Source organism: Medicago sativa, chromosome 7 (assembly GCF_051527215.1).
Source record: "Medicago sativa cultivar Bolivia chromosome 7, Bolivia_mono, whole genome shotgun sequence".
NCBI lineage: Eukaryota > Viridiplantae > Streptophyta > Magnoliopsida > Fabales > Fabaceae > Medicago > Medicago sativa.
The window spans coordinates 63,557,452-63,584,158 of NC_140755.1; the positions used below are offsets into that span (position 1 = coordinate 63,557,452).

The following is a 26,707-nucleotide window of genomic DNA, read 5'->3' on the forward strand; positions in this document are numbered from 1 at the left end:
TTAGATCAAACTTCTATGACATCTGTGAAAGTATATGCCCCGACAAATTGTTGCTAAGCAATACAACACATGATATCCGAAAAACTCATGCGGGTATGAGTCCCAACAAATCCTACGGTCGGTCCTAGCATTTTACGGGCCTTATGCATAGTATGAGAAAAGGACCCCTTACATAATACATCATAATTTTTTTATGATAAATGATGAATGGAACATGCATTAGTTATGGCGGTTGACAAGATATTATCCACTTTCTATCACTAATCTCATACTTTAATTTTCTTGAATTATTTGCATGTGAAATGACTAAAATATTTGTCATTGGGAAATTAAGATTCATTTCTCTGGTAGGCTTATTTATCAAGATTCTCCCAATTTCTTGAAACATAAATTTCAAAATGAGTAATTTCAATATTAGATGCATTTGGCACATCATCACCAAGATTACGTTTGCATTTCTGCAGAGTTTTCATTTCTGTTGTGCTGTGTTTTAGTTTGCTAAAGCTCTGTGTTGCTATATAGACCTCCTTTTGCATTGGTATGGGTCATTTTGATGAAAAAACGGTTTAAGGTTTGCTGGGCTAGAGCTTTGATACTGCTGACTTTTGGGCCCTTTTGGCGCATTTTCTATACAAACCCCCTTATAAAGTAAGTATTACTATATACACCCGCAACATAAAAAAAAAAATTGGGCCCCTACAGGCATGGACCCTAGGTCGTCACTCCTTGGGTCTATGCCTTGGGCCGGCCCTGACTAATCCTTGAAGAGCAATACTACATAGAGATTGCCTAATACCCGACTACAGACGTAGGCCTTTTGTTGTTAACCATCATAAATATAAACGATAGGTAGTATTCAATTTAGGAACATGCACTAATCCAACAAAACATATATAGAGTGGATTTGGAAAACCCTAATCGCCGTTAAAATTTTGAATCAAAACTATTGATTTTCATCGCAACAAAACAATCTTGCAAACTCTCTTATATGGTTTATTAGTTTTTCGACCTAAAAGAACTATGCTTGATTAGTTTATTTTTTCTATTTTAGATATAATTTCACGTCCTTTTTCTCTATAGTGAACTACATAAACAAGACATTTCATATACAATACGTTTGTAGTAAAACCGGAGTAAATCCAAAATTAGCATCGGAGCGAATCGAACTTAAGATATTGAGTACAACACACTCCAAAGTTTCAAGTTAATCTCATTAAGTCAACCTTAATGGTTTAAATTGCAAACATATTTGATAAACTAAGACACATATTTGATACTGAGATTTGCCGATAAACTCTTTTACTAAATAAATATTGTTTCTTTTCCTTTTTAACAACTTGTGGTGCGTGAAATGTCTGTTCGATTAGGGTCGTGTTGTTATTACTTGAGGAGGTGTCGGGGCTGAAGGTTAATTTTAACGAAAGCATGTTGACAGGCGTTAATATCTCTCAGACTTGGTTGACTGAAGCGGCTTCAGTTCTGAATTGTAGGGCTGGTACAATTCCTTTTGTTTATTTGGGGTTACCGATTGGTGGTGATAGTAGGAAACTAAATTTTTGGAAACCTGTGGTTGATCGCATTACTGCCTGTTTGTCATCGTGGAATAATAGGTTCTTATCATTTGGTAGATGTCTGGTTCTCTTGAAATATGTCATGTCCTCTATTCCAGTTTACTTTCTTTCCTTTTTTAAGGCTCCTACAGGCATAATCTCTTCTATTGAATATATTTTTTTGGGGGGGGGGGGGGGGGGGGGGGGGTGGGGTGGGTGTGATGTCTCTCAAAATAAAATTGCTTGGATAAAATGAGATTCTATTTGTTTACCTGTGGATTGTGGTGGTTTGGAGTTAGGAGGTTAGGGGAATTTAATTTATCTTTGTTAGGGAAGTGGTGCTGGAGGTTGTTGTGTGATAAGGACTAAGGAGGGTTTGTGGTACCGCGTGCTCAAAGCACGTTATGGGGAGGTGAGAGGCCATATACAGGAGGGGGGTAGAAATGTTTCAGGTTGGTGGCGGATGTTGTGTAATGTGAGGGAGGGTGTAGGGAATTGGTTTGATGATAATACTAGGCGGGTAGTAGGTAATGGTAGGAATACGTACTTTTGGACTGATAACTGGTTGGGTGGAGCGCCTTTAAAGCTTCAGTTCAGCCGCTTATTTGATTTATCAGTGCATAAAGAGTATTCGGTGGCGGATATGGAAACTTTGGGGTGAGAGGATGGTGGAGGGGCGTGGGTTTGGTGAAGACGCTTGTTGGCGTGGGAGGAGGAGAGTCTCAGGGAGTGCAATGCTTTGTTGAGTAATGCTATTTTGCAAGATAATACGCAGGACATTTGGAGGTGGCTTCTTGATCCTAGACATGGTTATTCGGTGCGTGAGACATACCGTTACCTAACATTTGTTGAAGATTCGGTGGTGAATCATGCTTATACCAATGTCTGGCATAAGCTAGTTCCTTCTAAAGTTTCTATTTTTGCATGACGACTACTTCAAGATAGAGTTCCAACCAGAGTTAATTTGGTGAGAAGACATGCTTTACAACCGAACGGCAACTTGTGTGCCGGTGGGTGTGGAAACTCAGAGACGGCGGATCATCTTTTCATTTGCTGCAACATTTTTGGGAGTGGTTGGTACTTAATAAGTAATTGGTTTGGCATTTCATATGTTCCTTCAGGATTGGTAACTGATCACTTTTTGCAGTTTACTAATTTGCCGCGTATGCCGAGATCTTCCCATATTTTTTTTAAGGTGATTTGGCTCGCTTCTACTTGGGCAATTTGGAAAGAACGGAACAACTATTAGAAATCGTGGTTGGGCCTAACACAACCCCACAAAACCGGCTTGTGAGGTGAGGATTGCCCCACTTATAAACAAATTGTCAGGCCAACTCCTAACCGATGTGGGACTCTTAACAACTGCGTCTTCAAAAATGCGGTAATAAATCCCCAAAGCATCCTTGATAAAGTGAAGTTTAATTCCTTTCTTTGGCTCTCTTCGAATCGCATTCCGTTAGCTTTTAGTTTTCATGATTGGTGGAAGCACCCACTTCTTTGTATGGATGTCATGTAATTTTGTCATTTTGTTTTGAGTTGGCGGCGGCAACCTTTTGTTAGGTGCCTTGTATTTGTAACAGATTGTGTGATTCATCACTTTTAACATACCTTGTGCGGGATGAATCACTTCTTGTTTGAGCAATATAATCCACTTTGATTTGTTAAAAAAAAAAAAAAAACTTGTGGTGCGTGAAGCTTTCTAGCTATCTTTTTTCCTAGCCAAAAATACTCTACGATTTCAATGCCTATTATGCTAATTTGACACGATGATTAGCAAGCTTAATTAGCAGAATATATATAAAGTATATGCGGTTCGAGATGTAATACTTTTTGTTTTTCGTTCCAAATTCGTGGTAGGTAGTGAATATTTTACTCCACAAGTTTCTGACCAATTCCCCTAAAACAAGGAAAGAAACAAGAAATTAATGGTTACTCTCTGATTTATAATTTTATTTCGTGCTCTTGGAATATTAATTTTATGAATTAGTGGCATAAACTAAAGCAAAATTGAATAAGTCAAAGTTTTCCTAGCTGTTTTATGAACCATATTACCTTTTGTTCATTATTTTTATTAATAGTGGATATAAAAGTATAAATAAATTAATAATATACTTGATGATCTATTATTTCAGTGAAGCATATATATAAGTTTTTTGACTTGTGTTGAATATGTTTGCTAAATCTTGCATATGATCATCTGCATCTCATTAAATCACTTCCAGCATAATATAAAGTTTGCATATAAATAAATTCAAAAGAATTTTGCAGCATTTGATTATTTTTTGGAACCTTGCTCTAAGCCGCCAAACCCAATTAAGCCATAACCATTCATCTTATTGATTATTAATTAATTAATAATAGGCACTATAAGACCGACTAATCAAACTGTTGGATTATGGTTTCCTACTTGATTATGGTTTCTTACATAACAAACTATTTGGCATATATTATTTAGAGAAAATGGCTCTTAAGACATAGGTAGGTGTATTTTTCCTTAAAAAAAATAGTGTATTTCGTGAATAAGCAAAAACTTAGATAGGTGTATGCATCTTTATGTGTTCTTTTTTAGGGAAGTTGGTGACTAATCCACTCTCATGTATTACTTGTATTTGAAGTTAACGTTTTGTGTTAATGAGTTTTGAGTATGTCTTATACTCTTTTCAATAATTTATTTAGTTTTGGAGAGTATTTTCATATGTTTGGTGTCAAAACAAATATTTTGAAGAACGTCGACAATATTTAAATGATTAATTATGCAAAATATTTTTATAAATTTTATTTCATTAATATATTTCTTTTATTATTCATAACTCTGACACTATGTAATGTGATGTTTAGTTAGCTATTTTGATGCAATTTTAGTAGAGTTCAAGTGGTTTTGGATGTTTTGAAGTTGGAAAAGAAAGAAAATCAAGAATCTAAAAATCACATCATGACATTAAGGAATCCTGCTGCGATTTTAGGGAATTTTGAGCATTTCAATTCACAAAATGAGTACATCCTCCGGTCACTATTATAAGCAAAATTTTGCATTTTAGATTCATTCATTTATTAATGTACATGGTCTTTATTATAGACCACATACATCATTTAATGAATGAATCTAAAATAGAAAGTTTTGCTTATAATAGTGACCGGAGGGTGTAAATGACATGATTTTTTTTTGACCAAAGTAAATGACATGATTTAAAGGGCATCAGATCTGAAATTTGAATTTAATGAGAAACTGTGGCACGATCTCACCAGATCGTGACACGATTTTGGCGTTACAGAAACACATCTATAAAAGCCCAACTTCATTTCAGAGCAAGGGTTCAGAGTTTTAGGAGATTGAAGACACATTTTAAGTTGAGGATTGCTGAATTTGTGTTGGTTTGCCATCCAACTCATAGTTAGTCACAATTTCATGTAATGTTGTTTTCTTTTACATTAGTTATTTGTGTTATAGTCGTGAGTAGCTAAACTCCTTGTGATTAGGTCTAAGATGATTCTGTTCTAGCTGTTTGAATCATGTAGACCGTGAAACTTTATTCAATACAATTGCAATTCTAGTCTTTATTAGGTATAACTTGTGTTTAATGTTTTTTTTTTATCTTGATCGCATATGAATTAAACTCAAAGATCAATTGACGATTAGCACTAGTTGTTGACTTAGATCTGGTTATATTGTACAATCAAACAGGCCACTTTAGATATACCGGAGTGTTAGATTATGATTATAAATTAACGTTCAATCAAACCTTCAAAGATTATAGAGTCACCTAAGAGATTAGGAGGGTTATAATCTTATAAGACAGCTCTGAGTTAAGATATTGATCAGAGCTATTTTATTAATTATACTCCCTCCGGTCTCAAATATAAGAATTTTTTTTTTTTAGTTTCATTGAATAATTAATGTATTTGCTTTACAATGTAGACCAGATACATTAACTACTCAATGAACTTAAAAAAGGAATCTTTTCTTATATTTGAGACCAGATGATTCGAAAGACCCAGTCATATTTCTACAAAGATCATTACAAACTTATTTACATTTTGCTAGGAAATTATACTTTGTACCCTTACCATTAGTCTTTCACCCCGACAAACCATAAAAAATGTCGATTTTACCCTTTTGATCATTTGAATTCACCCCTATAATTGAATAATTCTCCAGAAAGCTTGAGTTATGTTGTTTGGGTTGCTAAATTTGATAATCGGAAAATTTGAGACAAGTTTTGGGAATTTAACCCACAATTATGTGGCTTAACTGCAGATCCACGGAGGAGGAAACATGAACCATTCCGGTTTACCTAAACCTCCATGATATTAAACCCATTAACATTGTCCAGGTTTCACTTTTAAAAAATCAATTTTCATTGGATCAACAGATCTAGGTAGAAAGATGGTTGGGCATTTATGAGAAATGAGTACTATGGAAATTCCTATCATCTCATCTCTAAAAATTGTTACCATTTATGTGATGATGTTTATGTACTATTTACTTAAAAAATTGAAATCGTGGAATCATGTAATTTTGAAGGGAATAATCTCTAACCCGTACACGAATCATGAAATCATGCAATTTTGACGAGAATCTTGTTTTTCCAGAATATTCCGTCAAAAATCAATTTCTTTACTTAAAGAAGAAGTTTGTACACCCCTACAATTATAATTGACGGGAATTCATGGAATTTTAACGGGAAATTGTGGAATCAATCAACTCTGTGAAGATATTTGTCTTAAATTCGTGGTATCTGCAGTTTCTAAAAAACTTTCCTCAACCTTTCCCGTTTATATCAGCTAACAGGAAACTCATCTGAATGTGGGGGTGAAGTCAGATATGAAAAAGGGTAAAGTTGACATTTTTTATATTTTGTAGGGGTGAAGGATTGATTGCAGGGGTACATGGTATAATGTCCTTTAATTTATGATTGCGAAACCAACTATTTTTCTTGTGCAACCCCAACCCCAACCCCAACCATTTACCTTATTCACTTTAGTCTCATTTGTGATTTGATATTGTATGTGTAAATGTTGTATAGATGTATGCAATCGCATTTTGCTATTTAACTTATTCACTTTTGTCTAATTCAAAATATATTAGTTGTTTATAAAGAATCTGCATACTCCCTCCGTCCCGGAATAACTGACCCATTTTCTAAAAAAAAGTGTCCCAAAATAACTGACTCATTTCAATTTTCAATACAACTTTCATCATTCCCAATACAATATAACACTAAATAATACTACTTTTATCATTCCCAATACAATATATTCCACTTTTCCCTTCATTTATACACTTTTCTTAATCTGTGTGAAAAACCAAAGTAGGTCAATTATACCAGGACGGAGGGAGTATCAATTAAATCCGGTAGTGAGGTCAAAACTCAAAAGTAAGTTAGTGATGGAAACAGCTTTTAGGTGTAGTATACATGTTACTCCCTCCGTCCCGAAATAACTGACCCATTTTCTAAAAAAAAGTGTCCCAAAATAACTGACTCATTTCAATTTTCAATACAAATTTCATCATTCCCAATACAATATAACACTAAATAATACTACTTTTATCATTCCCAATACAATATATTCCACTTTCCTCTTTATTTATACATTTTTCTTAATATGTGTGAAAAACAAAATTGTGTCAATTAAATTGGGACGGATGTAGTATTAGCTATATGGAGCACGTCTCAAGTGAATAAAGATCAATCTTCTAAGCCTTAATTAGGATATATACTAAAACAAATTAATCTATTGCAGCAATCAACTGTATCTAAACAGGGAAAGTACAACATAAAAGTTTAGTGAGTTCAAAAGTAAGTTAGTGATGGAAACAGCTTTTAAGGTATTGGGTAACCAAAAAAGTTTTTCGGCCTAAAACTAAACTTTATATGTATAAATAAATGAAAATGGTTACGCTCTAATCAAAGAAATGGAGATGAATAGTTTTCACACAAAAATAGTTTGATAACCATGCATATATTGCAACATACATTCTTTTTTCAAAGAAGGTCAATTATATTTTGCCATGATATCATATTGTACCTTTTCTTTTAGGAAATCATATAGTATATTATTAATGCATAGTAATTTAATTTAAAAAACTTTAAAAAAAAATGTGTGCACATTTTGCTTATCATCCTCACATAATGGATGCCAAAGGGATTTAGATCCTTTATAGCTATTCATGCACACAATTACGTGATCTTAATCAATTGACTCGAATTCTGACTTTACAAAACAAATTCAAAACTTGAAGTTGGAATTTGAATATTTCAATCAAGATAAGAGAGTCTTGGAATTCTCACCTTGTGAATATGTGACTGAATGCAATCATTTTTAATTTCAAATACCCAACAGAAATTTTATTAAGTGATTTTTGTTATAGACAAACTTAATTGAATTAAATAATGTCAAATTGCAATTTGCATCTAACAATTATTATTATTATTACCACCTTCAAATATGTTAGGCAGCGGTATCCTTCCCATAAAGCTAAATCTAGAGAGGAAAATATATAGGGAAAAATCATCACCCTAAATTAATTTTTTTTTTGTTGGTATAATCACCCTAAGTCAATGTACTACACCCCATTTGAATCAGTTATAAAATTTAGTCCAGCTACAAATGAAATTTATTTTTGGTGCAGGCCGTCAAGTTTAAGCCAAAGAAAACCAACCAAACCACGTTGGTCTCCACATGGGGTCCTTATACTAAAATACAATTAATCACCACCAAAAAGAGGGTGACTCTTCTATTCTCTCACATACATTACATTACACTTGCAACTAAGTGCAAGTTTTTTGCATAATGATTAAATAAAAGGTTGTCTTTAAGTTGGGTGGTTTGTTTATACAATATTAAAACATTCTTGATTTGAAGGCGTGGTAGTGATGGTGGGAGAATCCGCAGCATGTCCCTTCATAGCTTATAGAACCCAACAACGATAATGACCTATCCATTATCTTTTATTGTGATCACATTTCACATCATTTCTTAAAACATTTTTTTGTCTAATTGGTCTCCTGAATGATAATGACGTCAATATATATATAGTGATAATACAATATTTCGTGTTCATATTTATTTTCATATTTGAAATACAATTTAGTTTTTTATATAAATCATTTTATCTTGTATGATGACTATCAATGTGATTTTCATATACCCCATCAATTCAAGAGTTGATGACCTATAACGAACCTACAATTTGGTCTAAACTTAATAAGTATATAAAAAAGTTAATTTTTTAAAGTGTGAAAACAATTTGTTTGAAAATGATAGTTTTTATTATGTTAAAAAATAATCAATAAATCACGCGACTTCATAGAAAAAAAAACATTGAATTTTTTTATAAAATATTAAAATGCCCATACAAAACAACTTCTACGAGCATATCTAGATACAAAGCTACTAATTGTGTCTACATTAATATGTTCTAGTATATTTCTCAACATATTTTGTGACATTGAAGATCTCAAGTAGTTTTTCAATAAGTTTAACTTCGAAGAACTTCTTTTTGCAGATGCAATATTCATAGATATAATTAACTGAATTCAATAAGCAATTGAAACATTTGAATTACAATCTATGACTTTGGTAAACTCAAGAATTTCAAATGCTGACATCAATGCATTTGACAAAGACATTTGTAATACTTTTAATTTAGAAAAAAAGACTATTCAAATCAACATATGATGACAAATTCTTATTTTATTTTGTTTTTGTTTTAATAAAAGCACTAAATCATAAGAGAGGAGATACCTAAACCGAGTACAACAAAATTACAAGTAGATAATTCTAGAATCTGACAAACTAGAACAATATCTAGAGAGCAAAGTGCCTAAAAATAAAGGAGAATTATTCCACCATTGAGAAGTAAAGCTAGGTAATCCAAGACCATTCTTTGCCAAAGCGTAAGCCACTTGGTTCCCCTCCCTAGGAATATGAGTACAGATAGTGTTAATTTGCTCAGCCAATTTCTTACAATTGTTCCAACGGATGTGGAGAAAACACAGCTTTAAAATTTGTGTAAGTTTTTTTTTTTTTTTTTAATAACAATTATCCAATGATTTGAACATTTTTAATGAACCCCTATTTTATTTTAATTTTATAAGCCCACAATTTTTAATTTATTTTTTTAAGGTCTAAAACGACCGCCCTCTTCTTCCTTCCTCAAATACTGTCATGGAATTCACATAACCTTAAGTCCATCTGAAAATTAGGACCGGATTGGAATCCAAAGAACTTAACTTGACTACATTGGATTGAATATTGCTTCAAAACTTATCAATCCGACTGAAACATGACTCTCGTTTAAAAAGAATACAAATTAAATATTTTCTTGCAATTAAACATGATTCTTTCATGCTAGCTACATGATCCAATTAACTCACATTTTCTTGCAATCATTCTTTCCGTAGAGAAATTGAGCCAAATAATTGTCACTCTATAATTTTTTCGTATAATTGTCACTCTATAATTTTTTCGTATATATGTGTATATATGTTTAAATGTTACTTTCCTGGAGCTTGTGGTTGTTCTCTCAAGACTATTGGTCTTATTATCATACACACGAGACATTTGTTTGATACTTTGAGCCTTTTTCAAGCCACTCTAATTTATTATTATATACTATTTTAAAACCCTTTGAGCCTCCATGCAATAATTTAAGCCTCTCTATTTTATTATTATATACTATTCTAAAACCCTTTGAGCCTTCATGCTATAGTTTGAGGTGGGGAACTAGTAGAACTTGGTTATGAATGAAAAAATATAGAAATAAAAAAGTGAAAAATTTAGACCGAATCATAAAAAAAATTAGTCTAAAAAAAGAGAGCCAATATTCAAAAAGTTTGGCTCATAAAAAAATAGAGAAAACAAAGTAGTTCTACTAGTAGTCAATCGATTTTTTGGCACAAAATTAAAATTAAGGATAATGTTCTATTGTTTAATGAATTCGTAGTGAATCCAAGTCAAAATTGCTTCTTAGCCAACTTTTCCAAATATATGTCAATGTCACTTATAATATCATCCACCTTATAACCTTGAAAAGACCTGTAAAGTGTGTGTGATAAATACTTGACTCTGAATATTTGTTCATAATTGCTTCATGTTCATAGCAAGATGCATTAACATGTTAACTGGATGGAAAAATGTTGTGACCAGCCCACTGACTTTAGGAAGATACATATTGGAATTGAGTATGGTTTTGAGAATAATTATCTTCTCTAAGTCTGTCATGTTTAAGCGAAAGTGATAAGTTAGTCTGAGTTGTAAGTGGAACAAACAATGATCTAACTTCTTGATATTTTGTTACTTGGGGATAAGCAATTGCTTAAGTTTGAGGTTGTGATGACAAAGGATCATATGATGGTTTATGCCATGTCTTTAGTCATTTAATAAGCATTTGAAAACAATTTAGATGTAATTTAGAGGAGTTGGTCATGGTTTGAGGAACATTGTATTGTTTTCATTCAAGTTGTTGTAATTCAATTTATTTCCTAAGCATGCAACTCCATAGGTGTTTCTGAATCTTTTTATTGATAAATTATGTAATTCGACAAAACAAGACACTGCATGAGTGATTATGGAAGTTGAAGAATATGAATATCAATTTATCTTGGAAGGTTTTTAAAGACAATACAAGTTGAAGAAAATTCATCACAAGTATCAAGGCATTTCAAGACAAAAAAAAAACACTCAAAAAAAGAACGAAAAACTGTGAAATTTACCCCTAGAGACTGTCCAAAGCACTCTAGGCGCATGGCACAACTCTGTGGGGGCTGTCTAAAGCGCCTAGGCGTATGAGGAAAAGTGTTAGGCGCATCATGCGCGGGTATTTTGTTTTTTCAGCTTGTTTTTCAAACTGGATCTGAGGAAAAAAAACCCATAACTCTCACCTAAACCTAGATGGAAATATGCCCTATAAATAGAGACTTGGACACACTATTATTGATTCAGAAATTTAGCGGTTCAAAGAAAGGGTCAGGCATCTGGAGCATCAGAGAGGGATTCTTCCTTCCAATTGTTCTTGAGTATGTTTTCTTTTATTTGGTCATGTTGTTGGTTACAATGGGTAGTTAAACCTCTAAGATTATGGTTCCACAGTGAATATCTATTTATCAGTTCGATTCAATTAATGAAACTATTTATCTAGTTATGATTAAAGTCTTGTATAATTTTTATTTGTTCTGATCGTTATATTGCTTTTCAACTCGAGGTTGGTATGATCTCTAGGTTACGGTATAGGACTGACTATCTTGCTCTCACCCAAATAAGAACAATAAAAATTGCTTAATTATCTTTAATTTAATTATTGAATTTAAATATGATATTATAATTCATCTCTAAGTGAAGCCAAAAGGATAGACCTTCTAAAGGCACAATAACCAGAGCATCCCACCGACTAATCACAGTTTCATATCTGGACCATCGTTTATCAGGTATAGTCATAACTAATAATAGAAACATATGTTAATCCAACAAAGACGGTAGAGGGGATTCAAGGAAACCTAATATTTTTTAAACATCTGAATCAACCAAAACCTAATATCATATTGTGCAATCAATCAAACTTACAAACCCATAAACTCCTTTAATGTTTTTAATTGAATACGTATAGTGAATTGCTTAGTTGAACGACAATACATATGAATACATTAATTTATCACTTTACTACTTGTTATGGTTTGATGCATTTATCAAATTTGTTATTAAAGGGCATAAACAAAGGGAGTTTTGCTTGCTCTGCTCCCTTGACCCTCTTTTGTGTGTGTGTGTGTGTGTGTGTGATACTCAATACTAATCCATCGATCCACGTAGGACTGCAATGGATGGCAAAACAATCACTAAAGAGATTTGACACTTATGTATTTCCAATGCTGATTTCAAACATATAACCTCTAGTTAAACCGAAAGAAATACCTTACTATCTTATCTAAGCACTCTTAGATAATCAATTATAGCCTTTATATATCTAATAATTAAGACATGATTAATTATTTCTTTTTGTTTAAAATTTATTTAACTCATTAATCAATTAAGGGTTTAAATATTACAACACGAATTTAACATAAATATATCAAAATCAAATTTGGAAATTTTAATAGAAAATACTATTGCAAATCAATCTAAACAACTTCAAGAACTCAAAAACCAAACCGGATTTCTGACTGATTCTCTTTCCAAACTCAATACCAAAGTTGATTCTATTGCAACTCATTCTAAAATGCTTGAAACCCAAATCTCCCAAGTGGCCCAACAAGTGGCTACCCTTTCTCAAACACCGGGAGTCTTTCCTGGTCAAACCGAAGCCAATCCCAAAGCCCATGTTAATGCTATTTCTTTTGGGGGTAGTAAGTTAGGAGAAACTATTGCTAAGGTTAAAAACATTGAGAAAGAGAGTGTCAAGCTTTTAGGTGATAAAACGGTGATAGAAATTGAGAAACTGCTTGATGAGACCAAAGCTCCTTCCCTTTAAAACTTGCTAATCTCAACTTGGAGGGTAAATTTAATAAATTTGTTAACATACTTAAGAAAATTTGCATTAAAATTCCCTTTGCGGAAGCTTTGTCTTGGATGCCTCTATATGCTATGTTTTGAAAGAAAATTTTTTCAAAGAAAAAGACTATAGAGCATCATGAGACAATAACTTTGGCTCGGGAAAGTAGTGCAATAATTCAGAAGACACCCCCTAAGCTTAAAGACCCAGGTAGTTTTGCCATACCTTGTATGATTGGGAGTGAGACCGTTGACAAAGCCTTGTGCGACTTAGGATCTAGTGTTAGTTTGTTACCTTTGTCTCTCTTTAAGAGGATGGGGATAGGAGAGTTGAAACCTACCGAGTTGGTTTTGAAGTTAGCTGATCGTTCTACTATAAATTTAGTCAGTTTTGTTGAAGACATACCTGTTAAGATAGAAGGGATATACATCCCGTCTAATTTTGTGGTAGTTGACATTGAAGAGGATGATGACGTCCTTATAATCCTAGGTAGACCTTTCCTCGCAACTGCGGGAGCTCTTGTTGATGTTAAAAACGGTAGGATTGTCTTTCAAGTGAGTGATAAAATGGTAGGATTTGAGTTGGAAAATGTTATGAAAGGTCCCGCTCTTTACTCTTGTTGCATGCTTAAAGATCATGATGCGAAAGAACGCTTCATAGCGTCATCTACACAATATGATCTCTTTGATCCATTTTAAGGACACTTTCTAACCGTCAAGCTAATGACTCTAAAAGAGCGCTTCCTGGGAGGCAACCCACGCATTTATTTGCTTTGTTTTGTTCGTTTTTCGTTGTTTTAAATGTTTTGTAGGTAATTGTCCGAGTATGATCCGAGAAAAGTGAAATTTTTTGAAGTCCCCATGTCCATAAAGCTGTCACGGCCCGTACTAAGGTTGGCACGGCCGTGCCATTAATTGCCAGGCCAAAACCAACAAAACTCCAGAAATGTGGCACAACCCATGCTAAGGTTGGTACGGCCGTGCCCGATCCCTAACCCCCTATAACCACAAAATTTTTCTTTTTCTTCTTCCCTCATTCTCACACACAAACATCTCTCTACCTTCAAACTTCTCTCTAAAACCTCCATAACCAACAACCTTCAAACCTTCATATCTCCATCAAATCTTCACCAAATCAACCAATTTCTTCCCCAAATCAATTCCAAACATCATTCTAAACAAAACCCACCAATCAAAAACAACTTTCATCCACCCAAACCCATAATTCACCAAATCCTTATTCCCTTTAACCTAACCTAAAAACCACAAATTCATAAACAATCTCCACACCTAAACTCATAAACCTTACTCAAACATTAACCCAAAACCTAAACCAACCTTTCCCACCAAAAATCTTTCCAAACCCTAACCTTCACCAAAACACAAAATCAAACCAAGGTCAAGGTCAATGGCTTCAAGGAGAAGTGGAAAAGAACCAGCAAGATCTTCAGGAGGACCTCCACCAAAGAGGCAAGCACAAGAAAAGAATCATGGAATCAAGTTCAAGGACAACAAACAAAGGGATAGGTATAAAGTTCTAATCTATAAACCCTTGCATCCTTCTCGTTATCCTGATTCTCATAGTTTGAATGTGCTAGGCATTAGAGATGATGTTTATAGGTTGCTAGGAAACATAGGATGGATTGATATGCTGAGACCTATGAGAGGTTATGAAAATTTCACCTATGAGTTCTTAAGTTCAATTGCTTTTACAAAGGATAAGTTGAATTTTGATAACCCTAACCATAGAGTAACCTTCCGACTTATGAACATTGATTATGATATGTCTCTTCAGCACTTTTGTGATGCACTAGGCTTTGCAAATGAGAGGTACATCCATGATTCTTGGGATCAAAGTCTAAAGCCGGTTGACTATCAACTCGCTGTCTTTTGGGAACGTATCACCGACCTTACACAATTTGTCACAAGAGCCAACAAAGCTAGTAACATTCACAACCCCGTGCTTATGTACCTTCAGAGGGTTATGGCTTGCACTATTTAGGGTAGAACCAGGTTAGGGAACACTAGAACCGATGAGCTTTTCATGTTATGGGCTATGCTATACAACCACCCCGTGAACACTTGTTTCTACTTGCTTGATTATCTTGCCGATGTAGGTAATAGGCCTGCCGAAAAGGGAGAGACAGTGGTGGGTGGCATCATCACTTACATAGCTAGACAATTTGGAGTGGGTGAAGATGAGGGGATCAATCCAATTGAGGGAAACAATAGGCTTAACATAGACACCCTCATCGTTATGAACTTCCTAAAACATCATCCGCCAATGCAATATTCACTCAAACTCAATGTGCCTATTTTGTTCCTACTTCCTAACCCATCTCGGACTAACACCGAGGTGGAAGAAAATTTGTTGTATGTTGATGATGACCAGGTACATGAAGAGCAAAATCTAGATGAGGGAGAAGGTGCTCACTTGCACCATGATGCGGAAGAAGGTGCTAACTTGCACCATGATGGAGGGCACCATGACCAAGAAGCCGGTGAGATAAATGACAATGAAAGATGGGCATGGATGCAAACTGAGGTTGAGAGGATAAGCACCGAGTAAAAGTAGTATAAGTTTGTGTGGGAAATAATGTGCTATATTGTTATAATGTGTTAAACTAAAATGGGGCGGGAGAATGACACCGACATGTGGAGGAAAGGACACCCCCTCTCTAACTTCCTAAATGTGGTGGTGACTCCCTAATCGAACTTAAGTTCTAAATCCCTCAAAAGAGGAAATAATTCATCAAAGCATGGAGGAAAGGACATTCCCTCACTGACTTCCTACGCAGAGATGATAAAAAATTGCATCACTACTTAGGGTGATCATGGAATCTAGGAGGAAAGGATACCCCCTCGCGGACTTCCTATGAGAAAATGGTAGCCCCTAAGCAATCTGCAGCCCCCAAGTGCTTAAATTGTTAATTTAATTCTAACTAAATTTCCATCTCTCTTATATGAAATGAAGAAAGGACTTTTCTCGGTTACTTTAGTATTAAGAATAGAACCTGATCCTCATAATATCTGTCTTATACAGAAGCAAGAAAAGGGTTGGACTGCACACACACACTCACTTGAGACTTGATGTTGGGTTGAATAGGTTCACAAGGAATACTTGAAGTTGTGATTAGTGTACATTGAAATAAAACCTTAAGAGAGACATGAGTTTTCAATTGTATTGACATATGTTAATCTTTTTGTTGCTGCTACGACATTGCCTTTTGCTTGAGGACAAGCAAAGATTCAAATGTAGGGGAGTTTGATGAGTCAATAATTAGTTAGTTTTAGCATAATATTTGGTTTCGTTTTAATTAGATTTGAGTTTATTTTATTTTAATATTGTTTCCTTTTTGAGCTATTTTACTTCAATTGCATATTATTATATTTCAGGAATAAATATTCGATGGATTGAATCTTGGAGCAAAAGAAAGGAGTCTGGAGCTGATTCGGAGTAAAAATACGATGATTCGGAGACAAAAATATGTCTCCCCCAAGTCAGAAGCTTGGCACGGCCCGTGTTAAGGACTGGCACGGCTGTGCCACCCTCCAGGATGGCCTTTTGCTGCTTTTGCTTAGGATTTAAGCTACTCTATTCTGGTTTTGACCAAAACCAAAAAGCCCTTTGTTGCTTGTGGAACATTCTATTGATGTAATTGCTTAGATTTTCAGTCAAATGTATCCTATAAATAGAGTAGCTAGCCATCACAAATATATCATCTTTTATTCTTGGAATTCAATAAGTGACAATTGTCTTTCTTAATAAAAGTTCTTTTCTTTTCCTTTACTTTCTTGTATTTTACTTTTATGCTTTACTTCTTCTTCTCTATGTCTACGATGAACATGAGTGAGTAAACTCTTCTTGTCTTGGGATTGTTGGATAAATCTAATGACGTAATCCTAATCAAACCAAACCATAAACCCTAGTTTTATAGACATCTACTTTCTAATCTAGTTTTACCGTTTTTATAATGAATTAGCAATTACTAAGCTAGGAAGCGAACGCGGAGGGATTAGTAATCGTTAAGTCATCATCACAAATATTAGGCGAAGGATCGAGAGATGAAGTTTTAATATTGGAACAAGTAAAATTAGACAAGGGTTGCGAAACATGAGAATAGTCTAGCGAACCTTGAGACATATAAAGTTTCGTTCTTCAAGGTTTCTAATAACGATCAACCATGAGAATAGGTGTGTTTGTTAGAGAGACACACTCACTGAGACCGAAAGGAGATGTGATAGGCTAAAGAGAAACTTGTCTTTAGAAAGTAGATCAATTGTAAAGTTAGAAGTTTATGGTTTGTCTGTGAAGGATTCGTCATTATGATGAACCAATAATCCCAAGGCTCTTTTTACTAATATTTCCTTTCATTAAAAATCAAACCTTTTCAACTGAATTCTCCTCTAATCATTCTCTAAAAGTTAATTGAATTGAACAACTCCCTGTCGGAACAATACTCTCTTTTATTACTACTTCGATAGACCGTGCACTTACGGTTTGTCCTATCAACCATCATCAACTAAAAGATCATAAATCTCGTCGCATTTGGTTACGTCGAACGTATATGTCTTAGGGGCATATCTTTCATTGCTTATTTTGACAGGATTATTCCCATCGGAGGGCCTTAACGACTTACACGTATAAGGGGGCCCTGGTTTTAACTCAGCAATATCGACCTCCTCTATTTCGACATCACCAAAAGCTATGTCGAATTCTTGGTTGCTTTCGTCTTATGCGATATAAGCATCCTTTTCTTTCCTGAAATGTTTCTGAGTTCTAGATTTTTCAGTCTTTAGTCTTTTGACATGTCAAACTCTATCGGCCAATTGGGCCATATCTCTCAAGTGTGGAGTGTCTAATTTCTTTCGAATGGAATAATCTAGGTCACCAACGGCCATTTTGACTAACTCGTGTTCAGGCACTTGAGTGAAACATCTTGCCTTTAACAATATGAATCTATTGAGATAATCATCAATGGATTCAGTGGCATTCCTCTTAACAATCGCCAATTCTTTTAGACTTATCTTAGATTGGCCCATATAGAATTGCTCATGGAATAACCATTCCAAATCAATCCAATGTTGGATCGAATGCGGTGCAAGAGTAGTAAACCATGTGAAGGCATTCTTTGTTAGAGAATCGGGGAAGAATTTCAACCTCAAATTCTCATCATTTGCTAGGTCTCCTGCCTCCGTCAAATATCTTGCGATATGTTCGACAGTGGACTCACTGGTATCCCCTGCAAATTTAGTGAACTTAGGAATTTTATAACCCCTAGGAAGTTCAGATTGTAACACCAATTCCGACAGAGGAGAAACAAAGTTTGGCCTATCCAGGCCAATATTTAAACCATTTTGAGTCATTATATTTTCGACCAAATTGGCTATATTGTTATGTACTCCTATGTTTTGTTGTTGGACATTCCTAACAACTTCATCGGCATTATCATTTATATCTACCAAGATCACTTCAGGTTGACCTTGTATTACTGGTTCGACCGGTTGGGGCTGAGGCACAGGTTGTTGCCTCTGAACCATTGGTTCAACTAACCGCAACGGTTGTTGATTTTGTATTTGTGTAACCGGTTGGTAAACTGGTTGTGGGGGTGCAAAGAAATCTGCTATTCTCCTCATTTGTGTGGTTAAGGCTTGGTAACTCAGGTTTGTCTCCCTTATCAAAGGATTAAACGTTGCACCAATTTGTTGCGTTAACAAATTAACCATTTCGTGGTTACTCTCGTCCATTTGTTGTCTCAACACATTCATCGAATCTGTTGTCAATGGTGGTAGAGTATTCCGACCAAAAATACTAGAACTTGAGGGACTATGTATGTTGTGCATAGCGAATGGATTTTCTTGGTCTGCAAAAACGGGAGCACTATTATGTACATTTGTCATTATTGAAGTTGGCATACCATACGATTGTTCCCTCTAAATGTTCTATATATTTACATTTCGATCAACAAGTCTAGGCCTGCTTGAAGGAACACTAGAACTTGGCATGCTGGTATTCGAAGGAACACCAGCGGTGAATGGGGGTATAACGGTTCCCATTTTTGATCGTGTCATTAGAGTGGACGTAGAAACAGTTGAAGGAGCGGTTACTCCCATTTCCGTAGAGCCTGGCATAGCCATGGTTGCCCCCACAGGGATTGACACGTTTTAATCTCCCAAAGGAGAGGTCGCTTCTAAAGGTTCTGCTTGTGATGATGATTGTGAAGAGGATGAACTGGCACAAGCCATAGATTTACCACTTTTCAAATGCATTCACTAACAATATTGGTGTTTTTAGCAATAAAGTTACCCGAAAATAGTAACAAAATTCTAAAAGCGGATCTCTTCAAAGAGATGGATTTTTGAAAAAGTTTTTGAACTAGAAATCTCAAGACCGTTGTGCAAAGGTTTTTATCGGAAAAAGAGTTTGAAAAAATGCCAAGAAATGCACTCAGGTTGCTTAGAGAGCAGAACAAGTTTGATAGTAAAAGGTACTGTCTCTCGACAGGTTTGAGATTGCAATTAAAAGCTTAAAACAAAGCAAATAAAAGAAAGATAAAAGTAAGTTTACGCACGTAAACTCAAAGAAAAGGTAAAATGCATTGCATTAAAATAAAAGGGGTGGTATACAAATCCGTTTATATACATTATGTATAACTCGTTTCCCTAGACGCCGGTAGTTTGAGTGTTGAAGAATTCTGTATATGATTTGCGACCTAGTTTTCGGCTTGAAAACTCTTATTTATACTAAAACCTAGATGGCAAACCACTAACTCCAAGATCAACACTTCTTCCATCTTGGACAACTGCCTGTCCCACGTCTCCACTACATGGAAACCGCTTCAATGCTTGAAATTGTGCTTTCCCGCCTTTTTGCTTGACTTCGACGCGAGATTACTCTTTCAGCCTTGCTTCGTCGAAACTCTGACTATGTGCCTTAGGCTTAATGTTTCGTCGAGATTCTTCAATTGAAATGAGAAAGCTCTTCGATTCATGTAAAGTAAAAAGGTCAAACAAAATGTTAACCATATTAAATGAGCATTTTAAATTTATAGGCTAACAGGGGGTTGAATTGTATTGACTTTTTTTTAAAGAAAAAAAAACTTTTTTTAAGTGTTTATAAAAACAGTTCAGTGTTTGATCAGAAGCAGCGTTCTTATTAGAATTTGAAACAGAGCTATGCAATGAAATAACTTAAAAACACACACAGAGAGTTATCATGGTTTCTCTCAAAATATGAGTCGCATTGCACTTTCAATGGATTTTTCACTATAATCACACAAGATTTCAATTTTCCCAAACACACAAGTAAGAGACTTCCTTTTCTCAATCACACAAGAAAGAAACTTCTACAATATAAGTTTAATCAAATAAAAGAGATTGTGTTTTACATAAGTGTTTGTGCATTTTATAATTTGACAGAGTAAAGGCACTTGTAAAATATAGAAGTTTTGTTATGTTTCTTCAAGTGCTCAAGTCCTTATATAGGAGAGATTGAGAGAGCCGTTGTTGAACAAGTGTTAGCGCATCAAATTAGTCCTTGAGAAGCTTGATCAGAGATGTTGGGATGTTGCCTCAAATGGATAATGTCGTTGAGTATTCACTCAAAATTACTTTGCTTATAATAGAAAGGATTTGTTACATTATCTTTTTCTGTGAATTTCTTTGTTTGTTTCTGCATGTGGTCAGAAGAAGGCAAATTGTAATACTCTGAGTTTAATAGTGACATTTCTTCAGAAGACGACAAACTAAGTTAGAGCCTTCAACTTCTTATATCACCTTTAGATGCTTCATCCTTCATAGTCTTCACTCCATCAGATGCTTCTAAGAGAAAAGCTTCTTCTGATCAGGACGTTAACTTTCTGGTTGACCTTTCTTCTGATCATGTTTCAATTCTTATAAGCTTCTCTTTTGCTTCAGATGCTTTCTTTTGCATTCGGAGTCTTGATATTTTAGATCTAAAACTTGACTATGAGAATCAGAATTTAATTATATGGTTATGCATACTTGAACACACATTAGCACATCCAATTCTTCTTTTATATATTGTTATGATCAAAACTTGAGAGACATTGTTTTAAAATAATAATTAATTAATATTATCTTGGGTTAATTGTTTAAATTGACCTTGTATGTCTAAAAATTGACTCTGTGAAACAAAAAATGCATATTCTAACCCTGTAATTTGGTATTCTTCTTATTTTTGACCCTACAATATACACGTGGTCCAAACAAGTGATCTAAAGATTGAATTTTTTCATGATTTTTTCAGGGATCTTCAGGATATTAAAACAAGGCTTTACACAAAAAATCAGATCTTTCCAATTAGGAACGAATTTATTATGAATTTTTATTCTCCATAATTATGAATTAATTACCAATTCATAATTAATATGTATCTCGTTTAAAAACTCCAAAATTTAATGGTAAAGGTTCTTATGATGTTCTAACCATGTCTACAAAATTAGATAATGGAATTTGACCCGTGAGTATATGCTTACTCGAAACAAAATTCCAATTTTGCACATTTTGGTTGAAAAAAAATATAAATTGAAACGTCTTTGAAATGCTACGAAACTTTGCAGATCCTTTTTCTGTATTTCTATAGATGTCTCTGCAAATAATCAATTTCTAGGTTGGGATTTTAGATCTTTTGTTTTTTGAGTTTTTGGTGCTTTAAAAATTCATGATTAATTCGTCCTTAGTTGAAATTTTTTTAATTTTTTTTTTGTAAAGTCATATTTTAAGGTTCTAAACATGCCTGCAAAAAATGAAGAAAAAAATCAACCTTTAAGTAGCTTTTTTGAACTTCACCTATATTACAAGGTAAAAAATAATAAGAATATCAAATTACAGGGTTAGAATATGTGCTTTTTATCTTACATGATCATTTTTCAGACTTCACATATATTACAAGGCCAATTTCAATAATTAACCCTACTATCTTTATTATTTTATTTTATTTTTTACAAGTTCAAGCAAGTTGTTTTTGTTGAACCAAGTGTGAGAAGAACATCCAAAAGAAGTGTAGGCATCCCGACTAGGCCGGAACCTCCAAGAAGTTCCCATCCTTTTCCACTCACTCATATAAATATATTATTAAAAAAAGGGGAGAAGTTGTACAAGAGGGAGGGCCAAAATCAAAACCCTCAATAAAGGAAAGACAAAATACAAGGAACAAAAAAGAAAAAACAAGAAAAAAAATAAAAAAGTCCCAAGGAAAAAAAAGTGTTGTTCAACCACCCTTGAGTTCATCCTTAAATCGAGTATTGTAGGAATTGAGTTTGTTAAGTTGTTTCCTCTGCTTCTTTGTTAGATAAGGTGTAAAAGTGGCGTTGACATCTTTACCTTGAATAAGAACTGGTTTCTCCTCCTTGGAAATGTTTGTTGCGGCCAATGCTTGTTGTATAAGCTCAAGATCCCTTGTTACTATCGGACACCTGTGAGGAATAATAGTAGAAAAAGGGTGGATCTAAGACAACCTCACAGAAGCAGATTAAACAATGATAGTCTCAGACTGCACCGATTAAGAATAGTTATTTATGCAACCAATGTAGATGTATCCGTAGTTTCATTGGTGACATTTGATAAAGCAAAATGGAAAGGTGTGATTGCCTTAGGATGCTGCTCAAGATGAGTAAACATGGGTAGAGGTGTCAAATGGGCTGGTCCGAGCCAGCCTGGCCCGACCTGATGGGCCAATGCGTGTAATAAGGTTGGGCCATCTCGGCTCGACTGATGTATGTGCTATAAAATTTGTGCTCGACCCAGCCTAAGATGGGCATCTGGCCTGATGGGCCGGCCCGACCCATATATAGTCAGCATGCCACATAATCAGATATGCACAGTCAGCATGCCACATCAGCTCGCCACGTCATCAATTATGCCCAGTCACATAGGTCAGGGGCTAAAATCAAAGAATCTTATTTTACAGGGTTGGAATCTAAAGAATCTTTTTTACAGTGGGGTAAACCGGAACTCGCTCAAATTACAGGGGGTAAAGACATTAACCAAAAAAAAACTACTCTTTTTTCACATACACACCAAAAGGATCAATAACACAAACAAACAACTCACAAAATAACCACCACATCATCAAATTTTATCCACACAAAATAGCTAGGTCATAAACATTCACCCAACCTTACAAAGTGCAACCTTAAATTATAAAATACGAGTATGATAATTCAAAATAAATTAACAAAAGAAATTATAATACATGAGAAGTGAGAATTTGGTTCAAAATGACAATTCAAATTAGTGGGGATATTTTATAAAAAGATAAAAAAAAGATAAACTCAGGCCATATTATTTTTTTAATTAAAATTTGTTTTTTATTTTTTTTTAAATGGGTCGGCCTGAAGCTTGATTGGCCAGCCCGGCCCTTTTTTAAATTGGGCTGGGCTAAAAATGCCCGGATGCTTTTTGGCCCTGAATTTTAAGGCCCGACCGAACCCAAAAAAATGGCCTAATGGGCTAGCCTGACCCATTTTTTACAACTCTAACCATGGGGGACTTTTGCGCTGTTGGTGTGGTGCATCTACCTCAGAGGCAGTCAACAAATCAAAATGAACCTCTATGTCGTGGTTCATGGATGTGCTGGAGGTGTAACAAAAATTTCATTAATAGAAATAGTTTTACCATTAGTAACAAGAATTGCATCATGGGTCACAAACTTTGTATCAACAGTGTCGTCGTTCGCAACAACAATTGCATCATGAGGCACGACATTTTCTTCAACATTTTTCACATTTTAAACATGAATAGTAACATGTGTTATACTCACCGGTGCTTCAAAAGTTTTGGAGATCCTATTCTGTGTATATTATCCTTTTCAACATATTTTTTAATTGTTTTCTTCGAAACATGTGCGAGTTTCTTACCACGATCTACCTTTTCCACAACTTTATAAGAGCAACTCCAATGCTAGTTCTTGACAGTGTTCTTAATACTTAAAAGCAAGTTCTTGTTTTCTTTACCATTGGAGATGGATGATGTGGCATCCATGCTGGAGAACCGTTCTATGTGAAGAACATGTTCCAGCAGCAAAACTGTCAGAAAAAGCAGATGAAAAAAGGAGAGAAAGAGAGAGAAAATACACAGGTTTTGTTTCTTTTCTCTACTTGGCGTGGGGACAGCAGGTTTTGTTTGTGAAGAGAAGAGAAGAAAAGGTATTTTAATAAGTATTTTAATTTAAAAGTATTGAAATAAATAAAAATATGTGGGGCCAATTGTGGGACCATATAATGTAAGTTAAGAACACAAATATTGTTCTTTGCATTGGAGTAAAAATGAAAAGATGTTCTTAATACACATGTGGCACCTTTGGACCCCACCAAAATGCTTCAAGCCTGTTTGGGACCACGTTTTTCTACCCACGTTTTCAGCAAATCACGGCAGCAAACCCCTTTAACTCAAAAGCTCCAATTGTTAGCTTTTAAAAATCACGGCAGTTTTTGCTTTGGGAATCCCCCAAACTTGCTTTTTTACTTCCAAACTCCATCCCAAACAAGCACTTCAAGAACATAAATATGGTTCTAGCATCCAACAACACACCGTGACGTCATGAACAATAATGTGGCAATGTGAACAAAAGTCTGAAAACCATTCATAGGAGGAAACTTCCTTTTTAAATAAAAGTTTGACTGAATAAAAGTTGGGAAATGCCAACTTGTGTCCTTAAGATACAAGTTAATGAATCAAATATAGAAATCGTTTATTGGGAGTAATCTTTAACTTTTTAATGAATTGAATGCATCAAATTTTAGAGAATATTTCTTCTTTTAGGTTTTTTAACATGTGCCCTAAGGGGACAAGTTAACACTACCCATAAAAGTTTAACTAAATATAGACTAGATACATCACTTACACAATGAATCTAAAAAGTCAATTGTTTCTTATAACAAGGACCGGAGTAATAATTAAATAATAAAAATTTGACCAAATAAAAGTTCGGGCAAGTTTAAATAGTAATTAATGAAGTTCAAGCAAGTTTGACTTAATATACAAGCAATAAATTTGTTTTAAATGAATAACTTCACATTAATGTCAATAAAGATTATTACATTTTTTATAATGAAAATAATAATTAAAAACTTCCACAAAATGTTGAATTCTCATTGCATATTAAATGTTCTCTTTAAAGTCATTATTTTAGTAATTATTTAAATATTTATAAATATTAGTCCTATATATAATGAAGATGTTAGTCTTATATGTTGCAATAAATAACAAATAAGGTGAAATCCTACACAATGGCTTCTCATGTCTATCAATCTCGTTTTTGCTGGATTTTGTGCTTTGTTTTTGCTTTTGCTTTGCTTTCAGGTAAAAGACAAACGTTATTTTCAATTACTGAGCGATGATCACATAGTTAACAATTCTTTTACGTTTTACTAAAAAAAATTCTCTTAGCTTTCAATTGTTATATATTTACCATGAAAGTTCATATTGTTTTCTCTATTTGTATCAAATCCAAAAAAAAAAAAAACTTTAGGGAAATGTTAACGAATACTCTAAGGACACTCTTTAAAAACTTTATATGTTAAGTTTTTATAAAAATTTGTGCATTCAATCCATCGAAAATTAATGTATCAGATATTTTCAATGAATAGTTTCTTAATTAGAAATTCTTAAAGAATATCCTTAGCGCACTTATTAACAAGACCCTAATTTATTTTTGGTAGACTTGTTTTGGTGATCTAGGGCATAAAATGTATTGAAGCTATACCCTTGAGTTTTGTGAACATGGACTTCATACTTATCTACTTTAAACTTTATTTTGTTTGCAGGATTTGCAACTAGTTTACCTGGTGGTACCCCAGGACTAAGCTGCAGAAGGAAATGCATAAATAATCAAGAGTGCAATCAATATTGCAATAGCCATGGCTTCGGGAACAATAATGGTTATTGTTATTGTATGGGAAATCTTGCAGCTGCGGAATGCCCAGTTCCCGGCCAAGTTAAGCTGTGTTGTTGTCATTAGTGATGTTATTGTACTCTTCAAAATACCTAATAAATAAAACATAAGATTAGTGCAATATTTTAATAGGATTGTACATGGTTGGATTGGGATTAATTGCTATTAAGTGACTATAAACAAACACCTAGTCAAATCACACCAGATAGATATTAGTTGAAATATTTTAAAAAGTAATCTAAAACGTGATGCTATAAAATAAATTGATTAAACACATGTCTAAAATAAAAAATTGTTAGTGCATACGAATTAAATTCGTACTAATAATGGTTTGGATAAACCTTTTTCTAATTATCGGTTATGATTTTTGGATTACAATTGTTTTGGATGATATTTTACCCAAACATGGCAGGTAATTGTAAAGAAAATACTTTCTGTGCTCGTGAGCTTAGCACAGTTAGTATGGACAATTCATAATATATGCAATGTCCGGGGTTCAAACCCAGCCACCACAAAAAAAAAGTGTATTCTTAATACAAAATTTTTTGTAAAGAAACAAAAATTACCAAGGAAAAACTCAAATCTTTTGCCGAAAAATTGAATCCAACTTCAAACGTAGAAATACTGAAAAATAGGGAAACATTGCATATTAAGAAGAGCAATTCCCTGCTACGATAAGTTAGATCAGTTTTGTTGGTAGATCGACATTGAAGACTCCTATCAGATCAGTTAGGATCGTACTAAGTTGTTTTGAACT

At 34.2% G+C, this 26,707-nt stretch overlaps 1 long non-coding RNA gene and 1 pseudogene across 1 annotated transcript; both read left to right on the forward strand.

Moving 5' to 3' along the window:
• The first annotated feature begins 14,442 nt into the window (after nucleotides 1–14,442).
• On the forward strand, nucleotides 14,443–16,495 carry LOC146907568 (uncharacterized; annotated as a pseudogene).
• Nucleotides 16,496–25,239: 8,744 nt separating this feature from the next.
• Nucleotides 25,240–26,089, forward strand: LOC146907569 (uncharacterized). Its single transcript, XR_015020598.1, has 2 exons — nucleotides 25,240–25,358; nucleotides 25,823–26,089. It is a non-coding gene; the product is annotated as an uncharacterized LOC146907569 (long non-coding RNA).
• The last annotated feature ends 618 nt before the right edge of the window (nucleotides 26,090–26,707 follow it).